At 39.6% G+C, this 16,092-nt stretch overlaps 1 pseudogene; it reads right to left on the reverse strand.

Annotated features, from left to right (window-relative positions):
* Nucleotides 1–5: 5 nt before the first annotated feature.
* Nucleotides 6–15,443, reverse strand: LOC148689599 (uncharacterized; annotated as a pseudogene).
* Between the last annotated feature and the right edge of the window lie 649 nt (nucleotides 15,444–16,092).

The following is a 16,092-nucleotide window of genomic DNA, read 5'->3' on the forward strand; positions in this document are numbered from 1 at the left end:
TTGCTCTAATTGAAGAGCTTGAGAAGATTCAATAGCCTTTTGCTGGCACCGTTGCTGAAAAGCAAAGCCTCGTCGTGCAACGCCGTCAAATCACCACCACCGCCAGGGAACTCTCCTCTTCCTTGCTTGGATCTTCCAGCCCAATTCAAATCAAGCCTTTGGAAAGTAAATTCAAACCTTTGGAGGAAACCAGAAAACCTTCCAACCTAGTTCAAGATTAAGCTTGTAGAAAGTTAACAAGCGCAACAAAACACGTGCTAATTCATTTGCTACTTCTTCAAAAGAAAAAGTATCTCATATCATGCTTTTTGCCTATCCATTTCTTTGTCCTTGTTCTTACCTGCAAGACAAGGAGAAAGAGAGCCATCATCGGAACCTAAAATCAAACTTCACATCTGGAACTAATTACTTGGAACCTCCTTCCCTGATTGCTTACCTAGCATCGCTCTGCCGGGGGAATAGATAAAGCAGTAGATGATACCACTTATGCCTAGGGAACAGATAAGACAAGTGAAAGTGATACATCGAATATGTGGAAAGTCAGTCAACAAGCACAATAAATACGCGTGCCGATTCATCCCCAGCAAAGTCGAAGATCACCCACCACGTGAAATCGCTCGTGGTCCTATTTTATTCAAGATCAAGCCCTAATGACCCTTGAAGAAATCACAAGTTTGATTCAAGATCAAGTGTCGACCACCCTTGAATAAAATTTAGCTCCAGATAAATGAAGTAGATTCAAACCTTTGGAGGAAACCAGAAAACATTCCAGCCCAGTTCAAGGTCAAACCTCGACGGCGCTTAAAGAAACTCCAAGCCCAATTCAATACCAAGCCTCGACGACCCTTGAATCGACATCTACATCGAGGGACTTCAAAACACATCTTCTAGTTGTGACAATCACATGTATGCGATGCTCCTTGAAATGGGGGATTACATGGCGTGTGCCATGTGCCATATAAATTGTACACATGGTACGTGACTCAAATCGAACGAGTCATCAAGAAGGACATATGTCAACATTTGGCAAAAAGGATTTATTTGATTTAATGTTAATTAAATTAAAGACCAAGGCTTGTAAAAATCTATAAATAGGAGGAAGAATTCATTCATTCTCATCAATTTAGAAACCAACACATTCACAAATCCAAAATCCTTGAAGCTTTGAAACTCCAAAGCTCTCAAGCATCCAACCTCCCAAATTCCTAAGAATTCTGAAGAATCGAGGAAACACTATTCATTCTTTGCCAAAACCTTTGAAGAATCAACAAGCATCCCTACACGTGCTGGTTCTTCCTTCACTGCAAGCCAAATCCTTGAGGCCCTTGTTCATCTAAGATCAAGTCACAACGACCCTTGGATAAATAACCATCACAACAATCAACAAGCACTGCTACACGTGCCGGTTCTTCCTTCGCCGCAAGCGAAATCCTCAAGGCAATCGTTCATCTAAGATAAACTCATCGCGACCCTTGGATTAACAACCATCACAAGAATCAACAAGCACTACTATACGTGTTGGTTCTTCCTTCGTTGCAAGCCAAATCCTTGAGACATCCGTTCATCCAACATCAAGTCATCGCGACCCTTGGATCAACAACACATCCACACTTCTACACCTCATGGAGATCGAATCAGAGGATCAAGTTTAAAAGAGATTGTAACCAAAAAATTTATTAATACAAAAATATTTCTTTGTACACATGTTCTTGTCTCATTTGTCGCAGGAATCTTCGTGTTTACACACCTTGTTTAGGCTTTCATGGCAGATCGTTGTGTTTTCAGGCCACTTCCTGGACGAATTGAACTTTGGCCCAGGTATAAAAATTCTTCCCCATGGTGTGTTTTACCATTCAGTAAAATTTGGAAATTTTTAGAGTTGGTCGGAAAATTTGGTTCCTGTTCGCCAGAAATCGGCGTCTGCATGGCGTGTGGCATGTGGGCTGACTTTGCCTCATATTTGATATCCATTTGATGTGATTCAATTATTTGAATCTAATATCGTAAATGTCCACCACTTGAATATTATAATTAACGGTTTAATTAAAAATGATGAACTACGAATGGTTTAATTAAGGGTACATAGACAGTCTAACAAAAGGTTAAATAAGCCATAAAGTAATTGAAATAATTTTTTTTGAATAATTGTCAAGTAAGGAAATTTATTATGCTTAATAGAGTAAAGACTAACCATGACTTTATTTTTGGCCTATCACTGTGTTTCGCTTCTGAATAAATTTTGGGTCGTTACAAGTATAACCAGCCCAAGATGGGTGCATCATTAAAACGTAGTTAGGTAGCAAAAACCCAATGGGAAAATGATCCTAATCGTAAGGAAAGAGTACATTAAGATCAAGTAAGTATACTTCTGGATACTCTCCTTGAGTTTGACAAAACTTTCGTATGAGAACTACAAGCATTGCATACGAGACAATTTTGCATACCAATTCCTTAGACAAGCTTTTAGAAGGTAGACTTCGGCTAAGACATTGTGTAGATGCCAACAAAGTTGACTGGAATGATTGCTTGACTTTAATATCCTGATGCTTTGCTAATGTGATGTTGATGTAATATGTCTTCGCGTTGACTTCGTTGATGTATCATGTCTTGGTTTAGTCGATACCTCTGGCATAGTCTTCATGGATTGTTGTTGGGACTCAATGATGGATGAAAATAACAGGTCCTTCGAATATGCTCAATAAGAATTCTCAACCATGTCTCATGTGTGGCGTAGTGAAGTGAGGTGAGTTTTGGAATGATTCAAAGATTTTGCAACTAAGGTCATATCATGAACCTCGACGATATTATGATATCCTTAATGGTAAAGCCATAACCATTTAGGGATATGCCTTGTGTAGGTTGGATAAGTAACTAGCGTTAACATAAAAATAAGGGAAATATCATTTCGAGGATTAGAGAATCGGATCGCCCGGGAAGCCTGAATTCGTAGCAACTTCAGGGTAGTAGAAAAGCGTCTTTAATACCAATTCAATGGCTGCGTGTAGGCGCGATGCTGCGTCTTCACTAATAAATCAATAATGAAGGAAATATCCTATCTAATGTTATGAGCTAAGTACAACAAAGCATAAAGTTGAACTCAGATATGGAACTTTAGATTCCATAACCTCTTCAAGGGTCTCATTTGCATATAACGTATGAAAGATCATATGTATACTCAAAGCTAACACCTTCGGGGTATAATTTGACTGGTAGACCAAAATATAGACAGAACAACGCTTGAACTTCAAGTTAAGATAGAAACGGGTTTTCCCAAGATCTTCGTTTCAAATTCTATCTTCAAGTGCTAGGCTGTTTTCTCAAGCTCCTCCAGATTCAATTCAAAATAAGACTTCTTACCCTGTCTAACATTAAAAACTGAGGATGTTTAAAGAAACCATTCCAATTGATTATAAAAGTAAACAATATATCCAACAAATCATAGTCGAGAGCTCAACAATATTGAAAACCAAAGACGACCAAAGACGATCCACATCTGCGTTGTCTGGTTTAACTCGTTTGCTTGTCATCTTTTTTTTAGTAGTCACCAAAAGCTCAGTCGGCAAACTCACAATCTCTCGATCACTGACCAGATGAATGTTGAATGCCTAAATTGTTTAATATTCAAGTGAATTGAGACGAATCGTTAATTTAAAATTAAGACACCGAGATATCTACATCGTCTATAGCGAGAAAAAATACTAGAGATCAGCATTGTATCTTTCGTGGATTTAGTGAGTGTACAATAAAGAGGCACATGTCAATTTTAACCATTCTTTAACAGATTGTCTTGAATTAGCTAACGAATGTAAACACAGGGACCAATTTGGCCAAATTAAAAACACGAGTACTAAATTGGCGGATAAAGTAAAACACAGGGATCATCTTGACATTTAAGCCAAAATAAAATTGTTCCCACACCATAAATTACCACATTATTAATTTTTTCACAAATGAATTTCACAAAAAGAAAAGGCTTAAACATTAATATCAAAATGGCTCATGTCTTTTACCCTATTGGTCAATTTAGTCCATGTGTATTCAATTTGGCCAAATTGGTCCCTATGTTTACATCTGTTAGCCAATTCAAGACAATTTGTTAAATGACAGTTAAAATTGACATGTCCTAAATCGCATAGTAGTCAAGTGGATTGAGTGAAGCTATGATGCGAGATTTATACGCACACAAACTAAACCCTATTTGTGACAATTGTAGTAATGATGTAAGTAGGGATCGTTCTAACCGGGGATTAACTAGGGATGCTAAACACTTGACTCAAATAAATAAAACTAACTTTTAAAACACTAAGACAAACTTAAAAGACTCAAAACAAGTTCAAAAGACTCCAAATACTTAAAAACATAAAATAAGACAAATCAAATGATTAAGACTTAACAAAATAAGGGGGGGGGGGGAAGTTTGATTTGACGAAAATTGAAATAACAAAACAAGTTAATAAACTAAGCAAATTGTAAAACGAATAAACGTAAATATGAATGTGATGAAAATATGGATGATGGAATAGCCAAGGGGTTCTTCTCCACACATGTCACACTTGCAATACAAGATTGATTTTCGGTTGGTCTTTCGATAAATTATGAAACTCAATGCTCCAAGTTAATTAGGTCCGCTTAAATTAACTTTCAGATTTCCCTAGATTCATTGGATTGAATGGAATACGCATTACAACCAAATTATTCTTAATCAAAGTCCCTAACTATGGAATACGCATGATAGAGACATTCAACCAAGATCATTAAGTTCAATGAAAATTATAAGTGTTGACGAGGCATTCGTTACTATGGAATACGCATGAAACTTATGCCAAGAATTCGTTTAACGCGATTGTTTATAAGCAACCTCCACTACTTGTGAATATAAGTTCGTAACTATTAGGTGAAACTCACTTATATTCTAGCGTCATATTCATGCATGAAAATTAAGCGCGCATTCTTAATAAACGTACATAAATAAGTTATCAATCAAACGGTTAAACGAATTAAATCCACAACTTATGAAATTCCAACGAAAGTAATCAATTCATATTGCAAGTATAAACATAGTTTCGAATCACCCCCTAGCTAAAGGGGGGTTTAGTTCCTCATAACTTTGAAATCAAAGAAACACCTAAACATTCCAACAACTCAAACTTGAATTGTATGAACGTTTAGGCACTCTTCTCTTCCATTACAAAACAAAGAAAATTGAATTTAAACATTGAAATCAAAGAAACACCTAAACATTCCAACAACTCAAACTTGAATTGTATGAACGTTTAGGCACTCTTCTCTTCCTCGTTGTTGTAGCACAAGGTCTAAGGTGAGCTTTGGGGATTATGTGAAGTGTTTTGGAGGGATGGGAAGTGGTTGGATAGTGGCTGCAATGGAGGAGAAAAACTGCACAGAAATGGAAGGATATGCACGGCTATGGATATGTGTTTGTGTTGTGAATGGAATGAATCCTTTTTGTGTATGAATGCATGGGTTTTTATAGGGGGAATGGGAGAATATGTGGATGATTGTTTAAGAGTGAATGTGGCTGTTATGATTGAGAGTGCATGTGGATGAAATAATGATGGAAAAACAGCTAGGTTGTTGGTGGAAAGGCAAGGGAATACACGGCAAGGTGTTGTTGTTGGTGTGTGAATGCATGTGTTGAATTGGTGGTGCAATGATGAAAGAGTAAGTGCATGTGTGTGTGAATGGTGGTAGCTAGGGTGAATTATGATGAATGCATGTGGAATAAAGATGGAGAAGGTGGTGTAATGATGAAGTGGAATGGCTGAAAATGCAAGGGGGAGTGCAAGTTTTGGGGTTGTGATGCATGTGAATGCATGTGGCTAAGGGTTGTTGATTGGGCTAGAGGTTTTGCATGGCTCAAAGGATTGTTTGATTGGGCTAGGCCCTTTGTTTTATGTCCAAAGTGCATACAAGGCTTTCAAATTCGTCCAACACTTTGGCTCCAAGCATATGCTATCCATTCCAAGCCTAATTTTGCTCCAAAATGCTCCAAAATGCATCTTTTTGCTTCCTTAGCCATATGAACCTAAAAACACACGAAAATGGCTTAAACTACTAAAACAACTATGAATTAACAACATAGATGCACGAAAACAAGCTAAGTAAGTCGCCTAAATATGCTCCTATCAAATTCCCCCACACTTAGCTTTTGCTAGTCCTCGAGCAAAACAAAATAATAACAAATAAACAAAACGACACTAACAAGTAAAACATAACCTAAACCTTCCAACAACCGTCTTAGGGATTTCCAATGCACATGACAAGTTAAAAATCATTATTCTCACAGATTTTAGCCATCTTTACACTTAAGTACCTTCTTAATCATAGTCACCACATACTAGTTCACAATTAAGCAATTAAAACACATTTCAAATGTAGTAACATGCTTTAGAGAATTTACTCAATTCCTTACTAGAATGCACTCTATTTTCACACAGATTTTCTGACTACACACCCTACACTAGTTATATGTGAGAGATTGATGTAAACATGAAAGACTAGTATCTCACATATGTTATAACAAAGAAAGCATTTTCTGGATTTACGATAATGACATGAATATGATCTCATGAATGGAAAGCTACTGCTTAGAACGAGAACCAGTGATTCCATAAGCTCATACCAAATTCAAACTCCACATATTGAATACATAACATCAAGATAGAAGTTGAGGGTTGTAACGGGGATAAGGGTAGTGGTTTAACAAAGAAAGGTAAAGTAAAACAAAGGTTCTTAAAGCAATAGTGAGCAAAGTATTGAATTAGGCACTTAGAATTTCCTTTAGAATGCAAAAATCAACTTTGAACACCCAAGGGGAAGTCACACAAAACTTAGGGCCATATTCAACTTTTTTTTTATTTTTTTATTTTTTTATTTTATATTTCATTCTTTGGCCGTGCCCTATTATCTTCCCCCACACTTATTTTCTGCAGTATATTGATCAAAAGGAGTTCATTCTAAGTCATGCTTCACTATCCTTTAAGAACAAGGGGTTAACAAAGAAAATAAGCTTGAAAAGGCTCAAAAGGGGTAATCCTACAATACATGTGAAAAGGGATAGGCTTTTTGGCTTTGGCTTGACTAACAACTTCATCTTATTGTATGTTATGCAATCAATATCATGCTTTGAATGAAACGGATATAAGTTCTAGCATTTAGTTCTATCATGATACAATTGCATTCTAAGTAGCAACCAAGCAAGGAATAATGAGATCATGCAACAACTTTAGAAAACAAAGAATCACAGAAAATAACTCTCCAAAGAAGGTAATAGCTCGAGTCTCACAGGGTCGTAGCGTTTGTTTGAGTTCCTTCCTTCAAGCATGTTACAAAAACGAATTTTTCTTTTATGATTGCATGTGAAGTCATACATTATAACCATAACCAAGCATATACCAAGAGTAAATCAAACTTTCATCTATGTTTATAACTCTTTTTAACAGTCATGCAATTACAAACCAAATCCTTATTATTGTGTTGGAAGGTACCCTAAGACACAAACACACAAAAACGACTCAAAACACTCTTTTTAGGCTTTTCAAAACATGTTTTTTTCAAATTTTTATGTGATTTTCGGAGTTATTAAATCAAAACATACTAAAACACTCTAAAACAACTTAAAAACATCTTAAAACAACAAGGAACAACATTTGAAGTAATGGGTGATAAAATCCCACGAATTTGCATTAAATATACTTAGTTACCCCCCCCCCCACACTTAAATCAAACATTGTCCTCAATGTTTTAAGCATAGATTCACACAAAACATAAGTAAACACACAAACAGCATTTATACATACTAAACATGGCATAATGTAACTAACAAAGAGAAGAGTTTAGGGACGCAAATCTGGTTATGGAGTGTAAATTCTATCTTCTCCTTGTTGATTGCATTGAGGCTTGATGTTGGTGATTCCACAGGCTTACTCTTGAACTGGGTTCCTTCCATCGTTGATTTTCCTTTGTGCTACTCTTGAACTGGGCAGCAGGATTCTTTTGATCTCCCCCGAAAGTCTTTGTTCAATCTTTCCAATTCGTATTGAAAAGGGTTGGAAAGATTGATGTTTCATTGTCACCTGTCTTAGCAGTCTCTTCTCTGGCAGTGTATCAACCGTTGAAGATGACTACTCGAGAGCAATACTAGGTAAGCAACCAGGAATAGATTCCAGGTAGTCGGTTGCAGATCGGAAGGCTGACTTCAAGTGCCTTTGATTGCTCTCTTTCACTTTGCCATGCGAGTAATAACAAGGACAAAGGAAAAGACAGGGAAAGAGCATGATATGAGATACTCTTGCTTTTGAACTTGATGATATGAGATACCTTTGCTTTTGAAGAAACGGCGAATGAATCAGCACATGTATTTGTTGTGGCTGTCTCCACATGCTTCGATCACCGTTTCCATCTGCCTCATCTGTACTCCAGGTTTCTGGTATCTTCTTTGGGGGAGAAAAAATTGAGTATTTCAAGAGGCTTCGCTGGGAGTGCGCCCTCAGAGGTGAGGAAGAGTTGGGCATTTTCTTCATGTCTGCCTTGCCATAAGAGATGAAGGTCGACATATATAGGGATTTCTCAATAGCAAGTGGTGGTACTGTTCTTTTACCCTTGTCGACAAACGTCTCTTCGATATCTGAACGACGCCTCTTCGATTTCTGAATGGCAAAAGTAGTCACGGGTGCGGCTCTGTTACCCCGCGTTTTCTGAAAAGCAGAGAAAGCGTCGCCGAACTTTGCGCTTGTCGGCTAAAGATGTGTAGTTGCGATGATGGCCTCCACGTGTTTTCGACTTTGTCAGATATCTTTTGACAAAGTTGAACGCGTTTTCTGAAAAGCCGCGAACGCGTCGCCGAACTTCACCCAGGAAAATCCGGATTTTTGAATTGGTGGTCGTGTCGCCTTGGCTTTTTATAGCGGTATCGATCACCCAACATACATACTCTGAAGATTTCCCATTCTTGAAAATCGACTCCGATCCTTTGAAATTTAACTTCATCCACCCCTTCTCTTTGAACACTTTTGAAAAATGGCAAACCCATCGAACCTTAGCTTAGAATTGAGTCTCAGCAGTGATACGGGCGCGCCGCGTCAAGGTAACGTATGGCGCCCTTCTTTCTTATCTTCTAACGGTCCTCTTACAGGTGAAGACTCCGTGATGCAGGACGCCACAACAGCTACAATAGTAGCTAGGAACCTCCACACTCCAAAAGATAGTGGGCTGCTGTCAGGACGGTCCGATGAGTTGGCCGTTCAAGAGTCCCTCGCACTTAGTGTTCAGTGTGCGAGCTCTGTGTCCAACATGGGCCAACGCCTGCTTGCTCGCTCCCGTCAGGTGGAATCATTGATGGCAGAGGTGGAAAGTCTTAAGCAAGAGATCAAACTGCTTAAGTACGAGAATAGAAGTTTGCATGTGCTTGCAAATAACTATTCGTCGGGCATGAAGAGGAAGCTTGATGAGCTGCAAGAATCCAATGGTCGAATGCAAAGTGACCGTCAAAGTGACCGTCAAAGGCTTGCGGCTTTCTTCCAGAGGCACATTTTTCCTGGCTCATCAAGTGTTCCACCAAGTGTTGAGGCCTCGAATGATCCATTTTCAACGTCTCCCCCTCTGATGCCTCCTGTTCAGATGCCTCCCGCCTCTAGAGTGGTGCCACGTAGTGGGGCTTCAAGCAAATGACCTTTGTGAAAGTTACAGCCTATTATTTGTTTAGCAGTGCCTATCAATAAATCAAACATTTTCTCAATGTTCCAATCATATTCTCACACAATTAACAAACAAACAAACAAAATAACAACTAAACAACCTAACATGGCAGAAACGAAAAAGCAACAAAGAGAAAAGTTTTAGGAATCTGGAATTGGAGTGCTTTCTAAGTCTTCCTTTGTTGAATGCATGGGTTGCCTCCCAAGTAGCGCTTTCTTTTACGTCTTGCAGCCGGACGGTACCTCCGTTTAAGCTTGACTAGGTTCCACGGCATGGAGGGGTACCTCCTCCATGACATGCTCCTCAAACGTCTCGTAATAGGGCTTCAATCGATGCCCATTCACTTTGAATTCTTGCTGCGTCCTTGAACTTTTGATTTGTACTGCACCATGAGGGAAAACATTAGTGACAATAAAAGGACCAACCCATTTGGAACGCAACTTACCCGGAAACAACCGAAGGCGAGAATTGAACAACAACACTTTCTGCCCAATAGAGAACGTCTTGGCACGAATCATCTTGTCATGGAATGCCTTCGTTTTCTCCTTGTAAATCCGGGCATTCTCATATGCTTCATTTCGGATTTCATCAAGCTCACACAATTGAAGCTTCCTATGTAAACCTGCGGCATCAAGGTCCATATTGAACGTTTTGACGGCCCAATGTGCACAATGCTCTAATTCGACGGGGAGATGGCATGGTTTCCCATAGATGAGCCGAAAAGGTGACATCGCAATGGGGGTTTTGTAGGCAGTGCGATATGCCCACAATGCATCGTTTAAGCGCAAACTCCAATCCTTCCTTGTAGGCCCCACGGTCTTCTCAAGAATCTGCTTGATTTCCCTATTCGAAACCTCGGCTTGCCCGCTCGTTTGAGGATGATAAGGTGTGGCCACCTTATGCATGACATTGTATTTCTTGAGCAACGCCTCGATGGTTCGATTGCAAAAATGAGAACCTCCATCACTGATTAGCACTCGTGGCATTCCAAACCTTGCAAAAATGTTAGTTTTCACAAAATCTGCAACCACTCGAGAATCATTAGTTCGGGTGGCTTTTGCTTCCACCCATTTCGACACATAGTCCACAGCAAGCAATATATAAAGAAACCCATGTGACGAAGGAAAGGGACCCATAAAATCAATACCCCAAACGTCAAAGATTTCAACACTAAAAATGGGGGTTTGCGGCATTTGTTGTTTAGGACCAATATTGCCCGTTCTTTGGCATCTATCACAAGACATGCAAAATGTTCTAGCATCCCTAAAGATGGTAGGCCAATAGAAACCACATTCTAACACCTTAAGTGCTGTTCTTTGAGTGCCAAAGTGTCCCCCACAAGCATAAGTGTGACAAAAGGTTAGAATAGCATTAAACTCAGAATCGTGCACACACCTACGTATAACTTGGTCAGGGCAATATTTCCATAAATACGGGTCATCCCACACATAAAACCGTGCCTCTTTCTTCAATTTATCACATTGGTGTTTAAGTAATTCACTAGGAACATGTTTAGACACCAAATAATTCACCAAATCAGCATACCACGGTTCACTTACCTTGACGGACATCAGTTGCTCATCTGGGAATGTCTCTATGATAGGCACGACATCCTCCTCATGCACCATACGGCTCAAGTGGTCAGCCACCACATTCTCACTTCCCTTCTTGTCCCGGATTTCGATATCAAATTCTTGGAGAAGAAGCATCCAACGAATGAGTCGTGGTTTGGCCTCCTTCTTGGTGAACAAATACTTCAATGCTGCATGGTCAGTATAAATAATAACTTTAGTACCAAGCAAATAAGAACGGAATTTATCTAAAGCAAATACAACAGCAAGAAGTTCTTTTTCAGTGGTAGAATAATTCAATTGTGCATCATTTAAAGTCCGAGAGGCATAATAGATAACATGCGGCCTCTTTTCCTTCCTTTGCCCTAAAACAGCTCCTAATGCATAATCGGAAGCATCGCACATAAGCTCAAAAGGAAGGCTCCAATCCGGTGGAATTATGATAGGGGCTGAAGTTAGCATTTCTTTGAGGTGATTGAACGCCTTCTCACACTCCTCGTTGAAGTCAAATGCCACATCTTTCTGGAGGAGACGGCAAAGAGGGTTTGAGATCTTGGAGAAGTCCTTGATAAATCGCCTATAAAATCCTGCATGACCAAGAAACGAACGAACCTCTCGAACAGAAGTAGGAGAGGGTAAGTAGCGCACAAGATCTATTTTCGATTTATCCACTTCAATTCCTCTTTCAGAAACAATATGCCCTAGAACTATGCCTTGTCTAACCATAAAGTGACATTTTTCCCAATTAAGCACAAGGTTAGTTTCTACACATCGTTTCAAAATTATTGTGAGATTTTCCAAACAACCATCAAATGAATCACCAAACACACTGAAATCATCCATAAATACTTCAATAATCTTTTCCACAAAATCTGAAAAGATACTTACCATACACCTTTGAAACGTGGCCGGAGCATTGCATAAACCAAAAGGCATGCGACAATAAGCAAAAGTACCAAAGGGGCACGTGAAAGTTGTCTTTTCTTGATTATCCGGCGCTATGACAATCTGATTATATCCAGAATAACCATCAAGGAAACAATAAAAAGAATGACCGGCTAACCTTTCAAGCATTTGATCAATGAATGGCAAAGGGAAGTGATCCTTCCTTGTGGTGGCGTTGAGCTTCCTATAATCAATGCACACTCGCCAACCTGTTTGGATACGGGTTGGCACAAGCTCATTCTTGGCATTCTTCACCACTGTCACTTCGGACTTCTTTGGAACACATTGCACCGGTGACACCTAACGACTATCAGAGATCAGATAAATCACTCCACAATCAAGAAGTTTGATAATCTCCTTTTTCACAACTTCCATCATTGGAGGGTTGGGACGGCGCTGAGCCTCTCGAGTTGGTTTAGCCCCCTCCTCTAGAAGTATGCGATGCATGCACGTAGTCGGGCTAATTCCCCTAATATCGGCCAAAGTCCACCCAATGGCCGTCTTGTGCTCTTTCAACACTCGGATCAACTTCTCCTCCTCTATGGCGGTGAGTGATGAGGAGACAATGACGGGCAATGTCTCGTTGTCTCCCAGATAGACGTACTTTAAATGATCGGGTAACGGTTTAAGCTCAAGTACGGGTGCCTGAATCACTGAGGGTAACAACTTATTAGTGGAAACTGAAATTGAAATTGGGTTAGAAGGCTTACCATGGTGTTGAGGTAGTGACTCAAGGGCAGCCACTATCTCGGCCTCCTCCACACTTCTAGGCACGGCAAAACCAGATTTTTGCCCAATTCCTTGTGAAATTGTTGTTTCAAGTGTATCCCTCTCCAAACAATCGAGAAAATCCTGCGCCAAATCATCAATTATATCAATAGAAAAGCAAGAATGATCGTCCTTAGGAAATTTAATACTTTCAGAAAGATTGAAATCAATGACTTCCCCATCAAATTCCATCGTTAAAGTTCCTTTAAACACATCTATCTTGGTGCGGGCTGTTTTCATGAAGGGCCTCCCTAATAGAATCGGCAATGGGGTGGAATGGGATGAATCCTCCATGTCAAGCACGTAGAAATCCGCTGGAAAAATCAAGTTACCAACCTGTACCAAAACATCTTCCAAAACACCCTTTGGATATGCATTAGAACGATCGGCTAATTGAATTATCACACCATCATTTTTAAGCTCACCTAAGTTCATAGATGCATAAATAGAGTATGGCATAACATTAATCGAAGCCCCTAAGTCTAGCATGCATTGTTCAAACTTAGTGTTACCCATAACGCACGGAATTGTAAAACTACCCGGATCTTTGCATTTAGGGGGTAATTTCCTTTGTAACACAGCAGAGACATTTTCACTTACTTGAACCACCTATTTGTTTGAAATCCTTCTCCTTGTTGTACAAAGTTCTTTTAAAAACTTAGCATACCTCGGGACTTGCTTAATCGCATCAAGGAGCGGGATATTGACTTGAACTTTCTGAAAGGTCTCTAGAATGTCCTTCTCAGCTTCTTCCTTCTTTGATTGCCTAAACCTGCCAGGAAAGGGCACATTTAGTGGAATAGAACTAGAAAAAGTTGAATTGGGACTTACCTTGGTGGTGTGGAACGGTTTAGGAGGACTAGATGAATTCGGCAAGGTTTGGTCATCCTTGGCCGTGGGCTTTGCTCCCCGTGCTTCTTCTTGCAGCAACTTGTCCTCCTCGTCTTGACTTGATTTGGATGTACTTGAGTCCGTTCCAACCTGTTTACCACTTCTCAACATGATGGCCTTAGCGGTTTCAAATCCTCCCTTCGGGTTCATAATGGTTGAACTAGGCAATGTGCCTTGTTCTCTAATTTGCCCCATAAACTCGGCAATTTGACCCATTTGCTTCTCCAAATTATCCACCCGTTTGTCTTGGATTTGTCTCTCCTTATTTTGAGTTTGTACTTCCTGCGTTAAAGTAGTAAGTAACTTAACAACTTGATCGTTATCCAAAGACATACCTGAGGTTGTTGGGGCAGATTGCACTTGGTTTTGATTGGGGATGAATGGCTTTGTATAAAAGCCCGGTGGTTGCTGCCTAAATCCTCCTTGTTGTTGGGGTTGTTGAGGATCCCGCCATTTGAAATTTGGATGGTCCCTCCACCCCGGATTGTAGGTATTAGAGTATGGATCATGGCGTGGTTGATTTTGGTTCCCAAAACCCATGGCATTGGCAGATTCCCAACCTCCATTCTCTATTAACTGAGGGCACGTCTCCGATGGATGCCCTTGCATTGAACACACGCCACACACTTGGTTTTCTTGTGGTTTTGACCCCTTGACAACCTGAGACACGAGAGAAGTAAGATTAGCCAATTGTGACTGAATATCAGAAATTGTACTTACCTCATTCACACTTTGTTGTCGTGGCCCCTCTCTTTGTCCAACACCTTCATATTGTTGAGCGTTGTGTGCTCGGTTGGCAATTAGAGCTTTGGCATCCATTAGAGTCTTGTCCACTAATGCACCACCCGCCGAAGTATCTAGCATTTGACGTTCCATGGGAAGGAGTCCCTCGTAGAAATATTGAATGAGCAGCTCCTCCTTCATTTGGTGCTGTGGACATGAAGCAACAAGTGATTTAAAACATTCATAATAAGATGGAAACGACTCACCTTGATTTTGTTGAATGCCACTAATTCGTTTCCTCAAGAGAATGATCTTTGCAGTGGGAAAGAATTTCTCTAAGAATGCACGTTTCATACTTTCCCAAGAATTGACAGTTCCAGGAGACAATTCAAACAACCAATTTTTGGCCTTGTCCATAAGTGAGAATGGAAAGGCCTTCATCTTCAAAATACTCCCATCAACGTTGATGGGTGTCATACATGAGCAAACTACCTCAAATTCCTTAAGATGTTTGTTAGGATCTTCCATGGACAACCCATGGAATTTAGGAATATGATGTAATAAACTAGACTTAAGTTCAAATTCTTCTGTCTTACCTTCAGCTGCCGTAGGGTATTGTATGCATAAAGGAGCGGCATTGCCCATACCTGAGGCAGAGAGCTCCTTGATGGTCCGATTGTCCACTGCCATGGTTGGTACTTCTTCTTTAAATTCAGGTTCGGGACTAGGAGGATTAGATGCTTGTGATTTCTTTTTCCTTCTCAAAGTCCTTTCGAAATCACCGTCAAAGTCGGAGATATGCTCACGAACAGGTTGTGAGCTACGGGTCATAAACTAGTACCTACACACAAGAGTAAACAAGATAAGTAATCAACTTAATAGACTTGGCAAAAACAAAAAAAAAACAAAACACATACACACGGTGCAAAAAAAATTAAAACAAAATAGAAACTAAACAATTTAAACAAGACTCAAGATAAGGGATTAGCAAATTTGCCAATCCCCGGCAACGGCGCCAAAATTTGATGCGAGATTTATACGCACACAAACTAAACCCTATTTGTGACAATTGTAGTAATGATGTAAGTAGGGATCGTTCTAACCGGGGATTAACTAGGGATGCTAAACACTTGACTCAAATAAATAAAACTAACTTTTAAAACACTAAGACAAACTTAAAAGACTCAAAACAAGTTCAAAAGACTCCAAATACTTAAAAACATAAAATAAGACAAATCAAATGATTAAGACTTAACAAAATAAGGGGGGGGGGGAGTTTGATTTGACGAAAATTGAAATAACAAAACAAGTTAATAAACTAAGCAAATTGTAAAACGAATAAACGTAAATATGAATGTGATGAAAATATGGATGATGGAATAGCCAAGGGGTTCTTCTCCACACATGTCACACTTGCAATACAAGATTGATTTTCGGTTGGTCTTTCGATAAATTATGAAACTCAATGCTCCAAGTTAAT

The sequence above is a fragment of the Pyrus communis genome, chromosome 17, assembly GCF_041283825.1.
Source record: "Pyrus communis isolate YQ-2024b chromosome 17, ASM4128382v1, whole genome shotgun sequence".
Taxonomy (NCBI): Eukaryota; Viridiplantae; Streptophyta; class Magnoliopsida; order Rosales; family Rosaceae; genus Pyrus; species Pyrus communis.